Source organism: Parasteatoda tepidariorum, chromosome 5, assembly GCF_982258835.1.
Source record: "Parasteatoda tepidariorum strain Cologne lab strain chromosome 5, Ptep-v5.0, whole genome shotgun sequence".
NCBI lineage: Eukaryota > Metazoa > Arthropoda > Arachnida > Araneae > Theridiidae > Parasteatoda > Parasteatoda tepidariorum.
Window position 1 is genome coordinate 76,612,548 of NC_141759.1, and position 12,896 is coordinate 76,625,443.

Sequence of the window (12,896 nt, forward strand, 5' to 3'; positions counted from 1 at the left end):
ACGAGTGAATTTCTACGTATTAATCCAAAGAAATTTTCGCAATTTCAATGGATTTCAATTGCAGGTAGGAAATAATAAAAGGTTTCGAAAAACCGCGCTACAAGTTTTGATTTCGTAGTGCTATTTTAAGAGTTCATAATTTTCTATTACTTAAAAAAAAAAAAAAAAAAAAAAATTGTTGAATTAACAATAATAAATTTTATTTTCCTAGAAACTAACGAATCTGTTTTTGTTCTGTAACCATATTAGAATCAATCTGTCGAATGCTCTAAAATAGTTGATATTTATACAATTAAATTGTAATGTCTGATTAAAAATGTTAACTTGCTAAATATGACTTTAAAATTTTAATTTTCTTCTTTATCTCTAAAAAATGTACTACCTAAAAATGTTTTAAACAGTATCGAAAACTTCTGAAAAATAATTCAATTGAAAGAACGTGATGAAAAATTCTTTTTCTGAGATCTAATCATTTAGATTCTTTTTAAAGAAATTCAATAAGCAATTTTATGTGAAGCTAAAATGAATGAACCTAACACCGGATTACCTTTAGGATGCAGAGAAAAATGTATATAAAACACTATGCTTATAAACAGAATCCTATTACAGATTGATAGATTTTTCAATAAATGTAAGATTGAAAATTTCAATAAAATTAAATGCCCTTACAGCAAAACTTTAAAATTGTAAATTAAAATACGATTTTTAAAAGTCCTCATTTATCCTTATTAAAAATCGTTTGCTAAAAATTTTGTGAAAGACGATTTTAAGTAAAATAATGAAATCTCATTTTTACTGTAATTAATGTATATGAGAAAAAATATGTAACCATAATTCGTAGTACTATTTTCGAATTGAAAAAAATACAGGTAGTTTTTTAAAATAGTCAATATAAAATAATTATAAAAAAAATTGTCTCTGATTTATGTATCAGGAATTGCGGATTAGTAATTTGCCGTAATTGTTAATATTAAAATATTCGATGTTCTAATAAACGTCAGTATTAAATCTTAAACATACTTATTTTTCCGATTATGGATTGTAAATATTCCTTTTAACGGAATGCATTATTTCTGAGGATATTTTCGTTTTTATTGATTGAACGAATCACCGTTTATTTTTTCTAAGTCACATATTAAATTCTTTATGGATTTTTGTATTCAAAATATTCATTGTTCAATTTTGTCGTTTTGAATTCCTAAGAAATTTTTAGTTCTTTTGCTAATGTATTTCCTTTTGAATGAATATTCTTCTTTATAAAATCGTAAGCAAACAATGTGCTACGGAAAAAAGGGAGAAGGCGTTTTCTCAGTTCTTGTTCGGAATTTTCGTGTTTTCTTCGAATGGGTCGATATTTCATTTTACTCTTGACAACTAGGCTTTACAAATCGTTTTCATTTCTTCAGAAGTAAATTCTATTTCGTTAACCATGTCAGGTATAAATTTATCGTTTGCGTTTTAGAGCCTTCGATTTTTTAAAATAGAATTTTATTTATGCAAATTGTAAACATATAACGGTTAGGCTATTTCTGAAGAGTTTTTAACGGTACTTTTGCAATTGAAATAAAATATTTATTCATTGGAATCTCGATTTTATAATTTCTGTGTAGCTCAACCTTTTTATTCTGAAATACTGAATTTCTAAGTTGTCAAAGTTTTCTAGAACAAAATAAAAAGGTTTGCTGCCAAGTAGGGGGTAACTCCATTTTTCATTAAAAAAGAGTCCCTAGAGTTTTAAGTTTTTTGTAGTATCTTTTAGTTATTCGGGGGGAGGGGGCATCCAGTTAATCCGTGTAATTCAAGGAAAGAAAAACTGTCGTTATCCCATTAATTTTTTTACATCTCTATCGGACGTTTCATCCTGATTTCGTAAAAACCTTTAATTCAGTAGTACTTCCTTTTTGTAGTAACTTTTTGGTTACTATTGTGAACTGCGTAGTAGATTAAATTGCAAACAACTCCCCTATCGTTTATAATATGATTAATATAGTCTTCGATTGCTTGTACAATTGCTGTAAATTATTTTAATTTAACTTATAAAATAAATTATAAACGTTATAATTTTAGTAAAATGAAGTGAAATTTGAATGCATTTACTAAATTCAGTAGCCATTTTTTTCTACTTAAATAAATGGATGAATAAATAAAGTAAAAAAAGATTTGATGTAAAAGGAAGTAATTTCCGGTTAAAAAAATGAATTGCACTAAAAGAAATAACAGAATTATTTTTTTTCCCTAAAAAAAATTTATTTTAAGAAGTTATCTTGGATCACGCTCAAGAAAATATCAACAATAAGTTGAATGTTAAGAACATATCCACAGAAAATATGTTATAAATTGTAACTGTAATACTTCATATTGTTGTAATTTATAATTGAATTATTTTTATTTCACAGAAAATATGTTATAAATTGTAGCTGTAATACTTCATATTGTTGTAATTTATAATTGAATTATTTTTTTTTAGTCTAGTCAAAGCAACCGTCTGTAAAAAAACTAATTATTTTTGACGAATTAGTTATATAAGTCATAGTACATGAAACTTGTTCTAGTGAGGATGGAGTTATCTTCAAAATAATTATTTAATTTTTGTTTTAATGCTAACTCATTTTCCAAATTAATATAATGTATGTTTCAATATATACACAATAATATTAATATAATAATGTATGTTCCAATTTATGATAAATTTCTTTTATTTTTTCCTTAAATCGTAAAATATGTTCGCTAAATACTAATCAGATATCTTCAAAACTTTCGGTTATATAACAAAAGATATTCTACGCTCTACTGGAAAATTTCCGGCCAGTTAAAAATAACCGCTCGTCAGCTATTAAAAAAATACCCCGTTGCTCTATGAAATTTTCGACAGGACAAAAAAAAAAGTGAAGTGAATTAGCCGTTAAAAAAATAATCTAATTAGGAAGGAAAATTTTCTGTCATTAAAAAACTGACGAGTGAACATGGGGGGGGGGGGGGGGATTGAAAATCTTTAATTTTTCTTCTTAACGGAAACTTTTGCGGGTTAACTATTAAAAAGGGTAGCGTTTACCATTCCGTGGGAAATTTTTGACCAATAAAAAAGATTGCAAGTTCATTTTGGGGTGGGTGGGTGTACAGTCGGCAAAAAAAAAAAGATATCACCCTGAATAATTTTCGTTCTAATGATCGGATTTTCACGAACTAAGTGTTAATCTTAATGGTTCCTGGGGGTGACCTCAAATATGCTAATTAATTAGTGCTAACTATTAATTAAGTTACGAAATCAGACACAAAAACGTACTTTCTCTGAATAAACATATATTTTTTCTTACATATTTGGATTCTTAACCTTCAAAATATAGGGGGTAGCCGCAATCTGGGAAATATGGTCCCCATAGTTTGGTCAGGAGAGCGATTCAAAGTTCGTACCCCTTAATGTTAATTTCACTTTTTACGTTTTTAGTCATATTTTAAAAACTAATAAAGCAATTCGAAGAAAATTTCACCCAGTCATAAAACTCATTTACCCAAAGATAATTTCACGAAAAAAATAATTTTTAATAATTGTTAATTATTTTTTATTATTTAATTAAATTAAGGATGAAAAATTTTTGAATTATAAGGTATGAATTTTTTTATACCATATTAATCTACATATTTTTCAATTGAAAAATCTAAAGTTTCAACTGTTTTTATTTATTAGAAGCTGAGAAAAATTAAAATTAATTATTTTTAAAAAAATAATTTGGCGACAATGAAGAAATGATTAAATGGAGCGATTAATATTAAAATGTGATAAACTTGCGAGGAACTTGACTTCGCGCGCTTAGCATAAAATTTCATTCATATTTTTTTCGCTAATAATCGTTTGCTTATCTTTTCATTTTTATTTTTTTAAGCTATAAAATACGATGTTTCTTTAGTCGTCTAAAATTCTATTTGCAATTTAGTAAAGAAATTTGAATAAAACATTTTATTGAATAAAATACATTTTATTCAGAGAATGTGGAGTTTTATAAAAGCATGCTTCTGATAGAATATGATTATACAACAGATTGTGCTTCTTTAATGTGATTATTTTTTAGTTTTTAGGTTTTTTTTCTCAATAACTGATAAAATTTCAATAATATACATACGAATGAATAAATTTGCAATAAAATATTCATCAATTTCTTGAATATATATTTTATAAATATTAATAAAAATACGTAGTCAACATTTTTAAGCATCTCTCCCAACATCGCAAATTTCTCAAAATCTTATAGGGTAAACTAACCAGTGAAGGAATACTTAAGCTTAGCTTGTCTTTAAAAAAATCATAAAAATTTCAAAATTTGTAATTTTAGCTAAATGACGTATTTGTTATTAAATGTATGTCGACATATTTGTTATAAAATGCAAATTATGTAAAAAAAATTTAGATAACTTACATAATATTGTTTTAAGCTTTTGGTGGTTTAAATAATAAGTAGTAAGATAACCAAGTGAAGGAACAGTTCTTAAATTGAATAAACACTAAATTTTCCAGTGAATGAGCACTTAGTTTTGAGAATGTTTGATGCTCGTTAGGAATCCTTAGGCCACACAGATATCTGTCGCCCTGTAGATGCCTGAATTGACGGATGTTAACACAGGCGGGCATTAGGAAAAAAAAATCTTTTAAGTTTTCGTGCCCCCATTTCAGTATCTTAAGGGCCTTACGAGCTCTGTTTAAAAAGAGAGTATTATATCAGATATATATATATATATATATATATATATATATATATATATATATATATATATATATATATATATATATATATATATATATATATATATAAGAAAACAAAAATAATCATAGTAGCAGTATTAGGTGGTAAATGTAGCTTATCGTAATTGAAGAATATGCTGTGCGACATTTTATGGTGAATTTGCGGACGTAAGTTTCAGAATGTATCGAAACATGTGGATGCTATTTGCTAATCATCTTTATCCAAAGAAAACCATGTAACCTAAATATCTAGCAGAATGAAGCGATTTTTTAAACAATGAATCATACAATATGCAACATATTATTTCAATATCTTATTCTTAAACATAACATATTTCAATGTTTTTAAAATGCCACTAAACATTCAGCAATTCATTGAGTTATAGAAAAAAGAAATATCGTAAATTATAGAAAACCTTGTGAATGTGCATTAGAATTACTATACAATCTACATTTTATTTTTCAAGCACTTTTTTTTTCTTCAAACTTTCATGCCTAGAAGACTCGATTAAAGCTGTAAAAACATTATCCCTAAAATTTTGTATATAGCTATTATAAGTTATGTTAATTTGATTTTAGTATGAAATCCTCGAATAAACATAGCAAAAATAGCATAATCTAAATAATATCAGATAAAAAGTTCATGTATTTAAATTCTAAAAACTTATGAATCGATTCAAATTTTCTTTTCAAAGGAGATTAAAAAAAAATTTTTTTTTTTTTTTTTTTTTTGCTTTTTGGGCATAAATGAACTTAAAAATTGTCTATTGCCAAGAAACTTTGAGATGTTTTCTATTAACTATTAATTAAACCTCTCAGAGCAATCACAAAACATTATTTAAATTTTTTTACAGTCAGAAATTGGTTGCCTAGCAACCTAGTAAAATTAAGCGTTTCTCTTTTGAATCAGTCAATGGGTTATCTTAAAATATTTATTTGCGCAGGCGACTTTTTTTGGCGGTTTTCTGGACTATCGCCAAATATATAAACCTTTATTGCAACCCAATTTACGACCCAATTGTTTTAAAATTTTGTCTACCCCCCCTAATTCAAGTGTCTAGATTCCAAATATGTAAAAAAAAATATATGTTTATTCAGAGAAAGTACGTTTTTGTGTCTGATTTCGTAACTTAATTAATAGTTAGCACTAATTAATTAGCATATTTGAAGTCACCCCCAAGAACCATTAAGATTAACACTTAGTTCGTGAAAATCCGATCATTAGAACGAAAGTTATTCAAGGTGATATCTTTTTTTTTTTGCTGACTGTACCTATAAGACTATTCGTTCACTATCCTCTTACCCTCTTTTACCATTTTTCAGTTATCTGTTAGAGATGAGTTGAGGCTCTCTTTTTTGGAGGTCCGAGCCCGAGATGCATATTATCATTTAGAATGTCCAAGAAGCCCGAGTCCAAGATATACGTCGGATAAAGACCAAATTTTGATAATACCGACTGGAACTCTGAGATGACTAAAATTAAAATTAAAGAAGAAAATTAAAATCTTAACCTAAATAAAAGTCAGTTGGCCTCGCAAAGCAAAAACGCCGAACAGAATTTGCAGATCACTCTAATTTTTCATACTTTATTGATTTTACATTTTTTATCCTTTACATTTTTTTAATTTTAGTTTTGAAGTAGAATTTTTTTTCTTCATAAGTCCGATCTCGAAACCTTTCTGCAGTAAACGAGGCCTGGCACGTACTATCTCTAGTATCTGTTGCCTTTTTTCAGCAAATGTATTTTTATAAAGAATCTCTTATAAATGAAAACTTTTGAATTGTAAAATATGAAACATTCTTTCAGTATTTTCTTTCTTTTTTTTATTGCTATTTATAATATTCACTCAATGATTGGTTTAGATGATCATTTCTATTTTTTGTTTCAATCATTTCTATTTTATGTTTGAAATTTTTTATCCTTTACATTTTTCAAACTTTAGTTTAAAATAGAAAGAAAAAAAAAAATGAATTTTTTTTCTTCCTAATTCCGGTCTCGAAACCTTTCTGCAGTAAACGAGGCCTGGCACGTACTATCTCTACTACCTGTTAACTTTTTTCAGTAAATGTATTTTATAAAGAATCTCTTATGAATGAAAATTTGAATTGTAAAATATTAAACATTCCTTCAATATTTTCTTCCTTTTTTTTAATGCTATTTATAATATTCAAGATAGGTTTAGATGATCATTTCTATTTTTTTGTTTCAATCATTTCTATTTTTTGTTTCAATCATTTCTATTTTTTGTTTGAAATTTGGGGGGAAAAGGGACAGTGACTAAAAAGGGGAAAAAGACAAAATGTTCTCCGCAGGAAAAGGATCATTTTATCCGAAAATTGTATCGTGTTAGCCAGCAGAGAGAGAGAAGACTCTGCAGATCGATATTTCTCTTATCGAGGAACGAGAATCGCTGTGGGATCATTGACCCACTTCCTCGCCGTAGTTTTGTTCGTTTTTGAAGGTGGAAGCTCAAATTATTTTTACGATGTTATTTTCTTTTCTTAAGTCTTTCTATAGTAGGGGGGATCACTTTGATAAATGTTGACAAGCTATTGCAATCGTAGCGCGTGGCCATTTTTACAAGGCAATAAATATATTTTTATATGTTCTTGAAGAATAGTGGTACTTTGATAGCAGCGAAATTTTGTAAAGTGTTTCTTAAAGCGCTTGATTTAAAATAGTTTCCAAAATCCTTCCTCCACTTTTCGTCAAATCTCCTTTATTTATTTGTTATTTTTTATGGAATATTTTTCATTGTTGCTTTAAGTTTGGAATTACGAAAACTCGCGCCAAGCATTCGTCACCTCGCCTAATTCAACGAAATCGTAAATTCGGCGAAAAAATTGTGTTTTGGCGAAAGTATTGGCGAATTATTTTTTCTACCGAAAGGAAAAATATATATATTCCCCTCGATCCTGTTAAAAAAAAATCTGTCTAAAGGAATTTTTTCTAACAGACACTGTATGTTTTATTCGATTACAGTAAATACGTGGTAACAAGATGCATATTATCATCCGACTATTTTTGCAGAAAATATATTTTTTCGTGACAATAAAATCATGTTGTTTCAGGTTAATCCTTTTTATTACTGTTCTAATCTAATAAGTTATCAGAAATTAAAACCAACCTATTCCTATTTTTCGCCACAAGGACGATACAAACTTTTCATCCTCTCCTCTTGGTTTACTTCTTCCTAACTACAAAATGACTCTTGATTTGAATTCGCATTTTTGTAAAATAATTCAATTCATAATAAATTTGTACTTTGATTTAAAGTTTTCTACGGAAAAAATCATTCAAAAATATTTTTTAAAATTTGCTTCTGGCTAAGAATTTAAAATTTTGGCTACTACTTTTTATATTTGGCTTATTATTTGAAATTCTTAGCGCTTTCCCTAATATACGTTTTTTTTTAATCGGATATGTTAAAATTATGGTTCTTTAGGTCAACGGTTCTCACAAACCCTAGGGTTCAGTGAAAGGGCCATGAAAGAACTTTTTTTAGACCAGTTATAATTTTCGAAACCTGTAATAATATTTATAGCTAAATAATAATTTATTATTTATGTAATATTTCCGTTATTTTTGTGAAATTATTTGATTGAAATGCTTGTGGTGAAAGAAATTTCATAACAATGAATTTTCTTATAACAAATCATGAAAAGGATCTGCATTCATGAAAAATTCCATTAGAATTTCGCATCGAATGAAAATAACCCCATTCAACAATGAAAAAGTACATTTCTCTTATAGCCATTTTCAACGTTTATTTTCTTCCTTTTTATCGTTTTTATTTTTACCATGGAAATTTAATTGAAATTATATTTCAGGTCATTCATTTTTAATTTATGCATGCATTAAAAATCAAATTAAGAACTAGATTGGATGCAGCTCCTGACCCGTGAATTCAACCCAATTTTAAAACTAATATTGATAAAACAATATGGGGGGAAAATTTCTTTCTTCATTCATTCACTAAATACTTTCCAAATTTTTAATAAAATTTAGATCATTACATATTTTTGAAATAATTGTCATTTCTTTAATTAATGAATAAATTTCATTAGCTATTATGAATATAATAATAAGCCGTAAGAACGTCGATCGTTAAGGATTTTGCAGCTTAAAAAAATTGACAATTGCCACTTAAGGTAATATGCCCTTTGTAAATAAATATAAATGCTCTAGCGATGTTTCCTCCAATATTGGGTTTTAATAACTCGATGTAACGATAAGTAAACACGGATCCCACGATCAAGAAGAATACCAGTAATCTTTTCCTTTATTTTTTAATAGCAGACTTAGTTAATCCCATTTGATTTCTTAGTACTTATAATCGTTTCTCAAAGTTTAACTGGCTCCTCTACCTACCTTTAAACCCTACATCCAGTTCCGTGTTAGACTAAGCTGCGGTTTATGCAACTATAGCTAATAGAAAATTATGTAAACATAATTTTTGATTGAGCAGTGTTAGGTAAGGAGGGAATTTCTAATGCAAAAAATTACTGAATTTTTAAAATTTAGCACTGAAACAAATTTGCGAAAAAATGACATTATTTACAAATTACTTTTACTACCTTTTTTTAAAAAAAAATTCTTTTTTTTATAAGTTAGTAAAATAACTTTTAATTTTTGAAAATAAATTCAGTGAAACCTGTTCTGTTGATTGCCTGTTTAAGTTGACTTATATTATCAAGCACCGAATTGATTCCTTACATTAAAAGGTAGTCAAACCTTTATGACCTTACCAACTACTGTCTTATCTTGTATACTGACTGCTAGGACTGGGCGATATTAGAAATTATATATCGTGATATATCGTCAGTTTTGCATCGCGATATAGTATTTTTGAATTTCATTTACTTTAAGGCACAGAAAGTCAGATTTCTATCAAGACTTCATACGCATATTGATTTAAATCAATTTATAAATTTGAAAATATATATGTTTTGCTAAAGAAAGATATTAAATAAATTGACTAAGATGTACAAATCTTACTTAAAATATTTATTGAAAAAATGTGTGTAGATACAGAATGAAATATTTGCACTTCTTTATCGTTTATAAGGTATAAGCAGTCTTAATTTAAGTTAACCCCTAAAACACCCTTAATGAAAAAAAATATTGTTATCAAACAAAAGCTGATTTTGAAATTTCAAAATATATTTTAATTAAAATAAAAGTTAGATTGACTAAAAGCCGAAGTTTAAAATTAAAAATGTTCGAATTTTAAACTAAAACGTAAACATAAGATTTGTAATAATTTCTTAAAATTTTCGTTCTCTGAAAGATTTCGCAGTTTAAAAATAAAAAGGGAATTTTATAAAGATATCTAGCTGAAATTATTGAAAGAAAATTTAAAAAATTAAAAAAAAAGTTTGTTAAGAAATTCATTATACACTTAAAACAAAGTGTTAAAAATAGTTTGTTTTTTTTTTAAAAAAGAAACTTTTTTTAGCAAATCAATATTTGCTTGTACTATTATGCGTAAATAATTACAGAATTATTAAGTTCGATTGTAATGTTCAAATTCTGAATGAAGAAGTAAACACAAGTTTTGTTATATTTTCTAAAAATGATCACGCAAATAACAAAAGATTTCTTAGTTTAAAAATAAATAAATAAATAAAAGTGAAATTTATCAATATATTTACCTAACAGCATAGAAACAAAATTTAAAAAATAAGTTCGTTAAAAAATTATTTGTATGCTTAAAACAAAGAGCTAAATAAATTTTAGAAAAAAAAATGCTTCTTAAACACTATTTTTATTATTATTTCATATAAATAATTAAATTAAATAAAATAATGACCGAATTATGAACGAAAAACAAAGTAAGGCAAAGTTTCTTAATTAAATTCTTAAAAATAAAAACAAAAGAATTGTGATATTCGGTAATATATTTAGCTAATTAACTAATAATATAAAACGAAAATTAAAAAAAAAATAATGATTTTACTCTCTAATAAAACGAAGTAGTAATTGATAAAAAAAAAAAAAAAGAAATGAATAAAATTCGCAAACTTTTCAAATTCTTTTGAACAAATAAAGTTTATTGACTTATGTCCAAAAAATAAGTTTTGTTTTAACTTTATTTCTAAAAATAAAAACAACTCAAGATTTATAAATTTAAAATCAGTAATAGAAGCCCATTAAATTATTAGAAGTTTTATCCGAAAGGTTTTTAATAAATTAAAAGAAAGTTAAAAAATAACCTAACAAATTTATTTACTTTGTAATTTAATTCCTTATGGGTGCCTTAAATTAGATTTCCGATAATTTTCACATTTAAAAATATAAAAAAAGTTTTGTCAGAAAATAAATAAGAAACTTACCTAATTAATGAAGAAATTTTTCTTTAAAAATTCTTTTCAATAATAGATTGCGTTCAGAACAAGGTTACGACGGCGATCACGAAGTTAATCCCATTGAAAATAATCTACAAGAAACGATTTCAAATCGCGAAGGTGCGAAAACGAACATGTGATATAACGATATAAGGTCTCAAAAGTGATTCTGATTCTACTGCTCATCAGTCAAGGCCGTCTCAACAAAACGAAACAATATCGTCTTCCACAGCGCGAGTTGGCATCGGAACGTAAGAGAAAGTCCTTGCGTGTATCGCTATATCGTTATATCGTCTTCTTCACTCGATGGCTTAAATCAGATTTCTGATGCATCGCTTGGAATGAAAGTTGCTGTATCGGTTTGCCGATATAGGCGTTAAATCGATATGTCGCGATATATCGATTTATAGCCCAGTCCTACTGACTGCTCAATAAATCAAATTTGTCTTATTTGTTATTGAATAGCATTCATTAGGTTGGATGAAAATAAATAAATATTAGGTTATGTATCGGGATTTCACTGAATTGGTGAAATAATATTAGTTAATTAATCTAACCCAGAAGCTACCTAGAACCACATTGCAAGTTGACTTTATTGGAAAAATATGATTAACTTGCAAACATATTAAGATCTTTAGTAATACTGTAGGTAATAAGACCTGCACTTAGTAGGGTATTTTATAATAAATTGCGGAGATTTTTATTTTTTATGTGATGGATTTTTTGGAAGAAAAAATGCTTATTTTACAAGCTTAACAAAATAAATTTTTAAATTCTGAAAAGAATATAGTACTATTTAGTTTTTCAATTGTGTAGGTTCTTGTAAATGTAAATCTTCTTAATTTTTTTCAGCAAATTATTAATCGAATCATAACTAACATTTTAGCATATCAGTTTTATGTTAAGTTCATGTAACAAAACGGAATTAATTATGGTAATTAATATCAATCCAACGCCAAATATAATTTTAAAATTACGTTAAACTTAGTAAAATTTACCACTATTTTTATTGGTACTATATAAATGACATTAGAAATGATTTAAAAAAAGTACTCATTTCTCTCTATAAGTTGACCACTAAAGCAATGTAAAGCAATACACAGGTTTCACTGTATTGCTAATAATATATTTAATTGTAGATAATTTCGACAACGATTCAAATAAAAAAAAAATTATTCTCCGTTACAATAACTTAGAAGTTGTGAATGGTTTTAATTATTTAAATTTTTCTTTCGTTCTTGCATTTTTTAACTAATGAATCTTTATTCCCACGATTCAATTAGAATGTGATGTTTAATCTAATTTGATGCTGATCCTGCATTTTATGAAGTGGCCAAAGTTATAAAATTATGTTCTTTGAATATTGCATGAAGCAAACATTTGTCTGTTTAAAATTAATTTTTACGTGAAATTAAATTGCTTTCTTAAGAATTATTAAATATTTTTTTATTAAATCTGAAGGGGAAAAAATTCTTTGTTGGATAAAGACATAGAATAAGTGAAATATGAGTAGTATAATTTAATTATGCAATTTGGGTAGTATTCTCTTTTCCATTTAATTTTTTTAATTTAAAATTATGAAGAAAGAAAAAGAATCAAAAATTCTTATTCAAATTAAAGCTTTTTGCTTGATTAAAAGTTATTCTAAATTTAAATTTCAAATTTGACGTTATAATTAACTTGATATGTCAGTTAATAAGTATCTAATTTCTTAACAGGGCTTGAAAAATTAGTTTGTCATAATAATTTCACATCACACAAAGTCTTTAAAAAAATCCTGTCTCAATTTATCACTGTTTCTATCGCCTGTTTA

At 26.5% G+C, this 12,896-nt stretch overlaps 1 protein-coding gene across 5 annotated transcripts in view; it reads left to right on the top strand.

The window, feature by feature from the left end:
* Positions 1–12,896, top strand: part of rhea (Talin_middle and talin-RS domain-containing protein rhea) — a 124,380-nt gene that overhangs the window by 34,803 nt on the left and 76,681 nt on the right. The window lies entirely within an intron of this gene.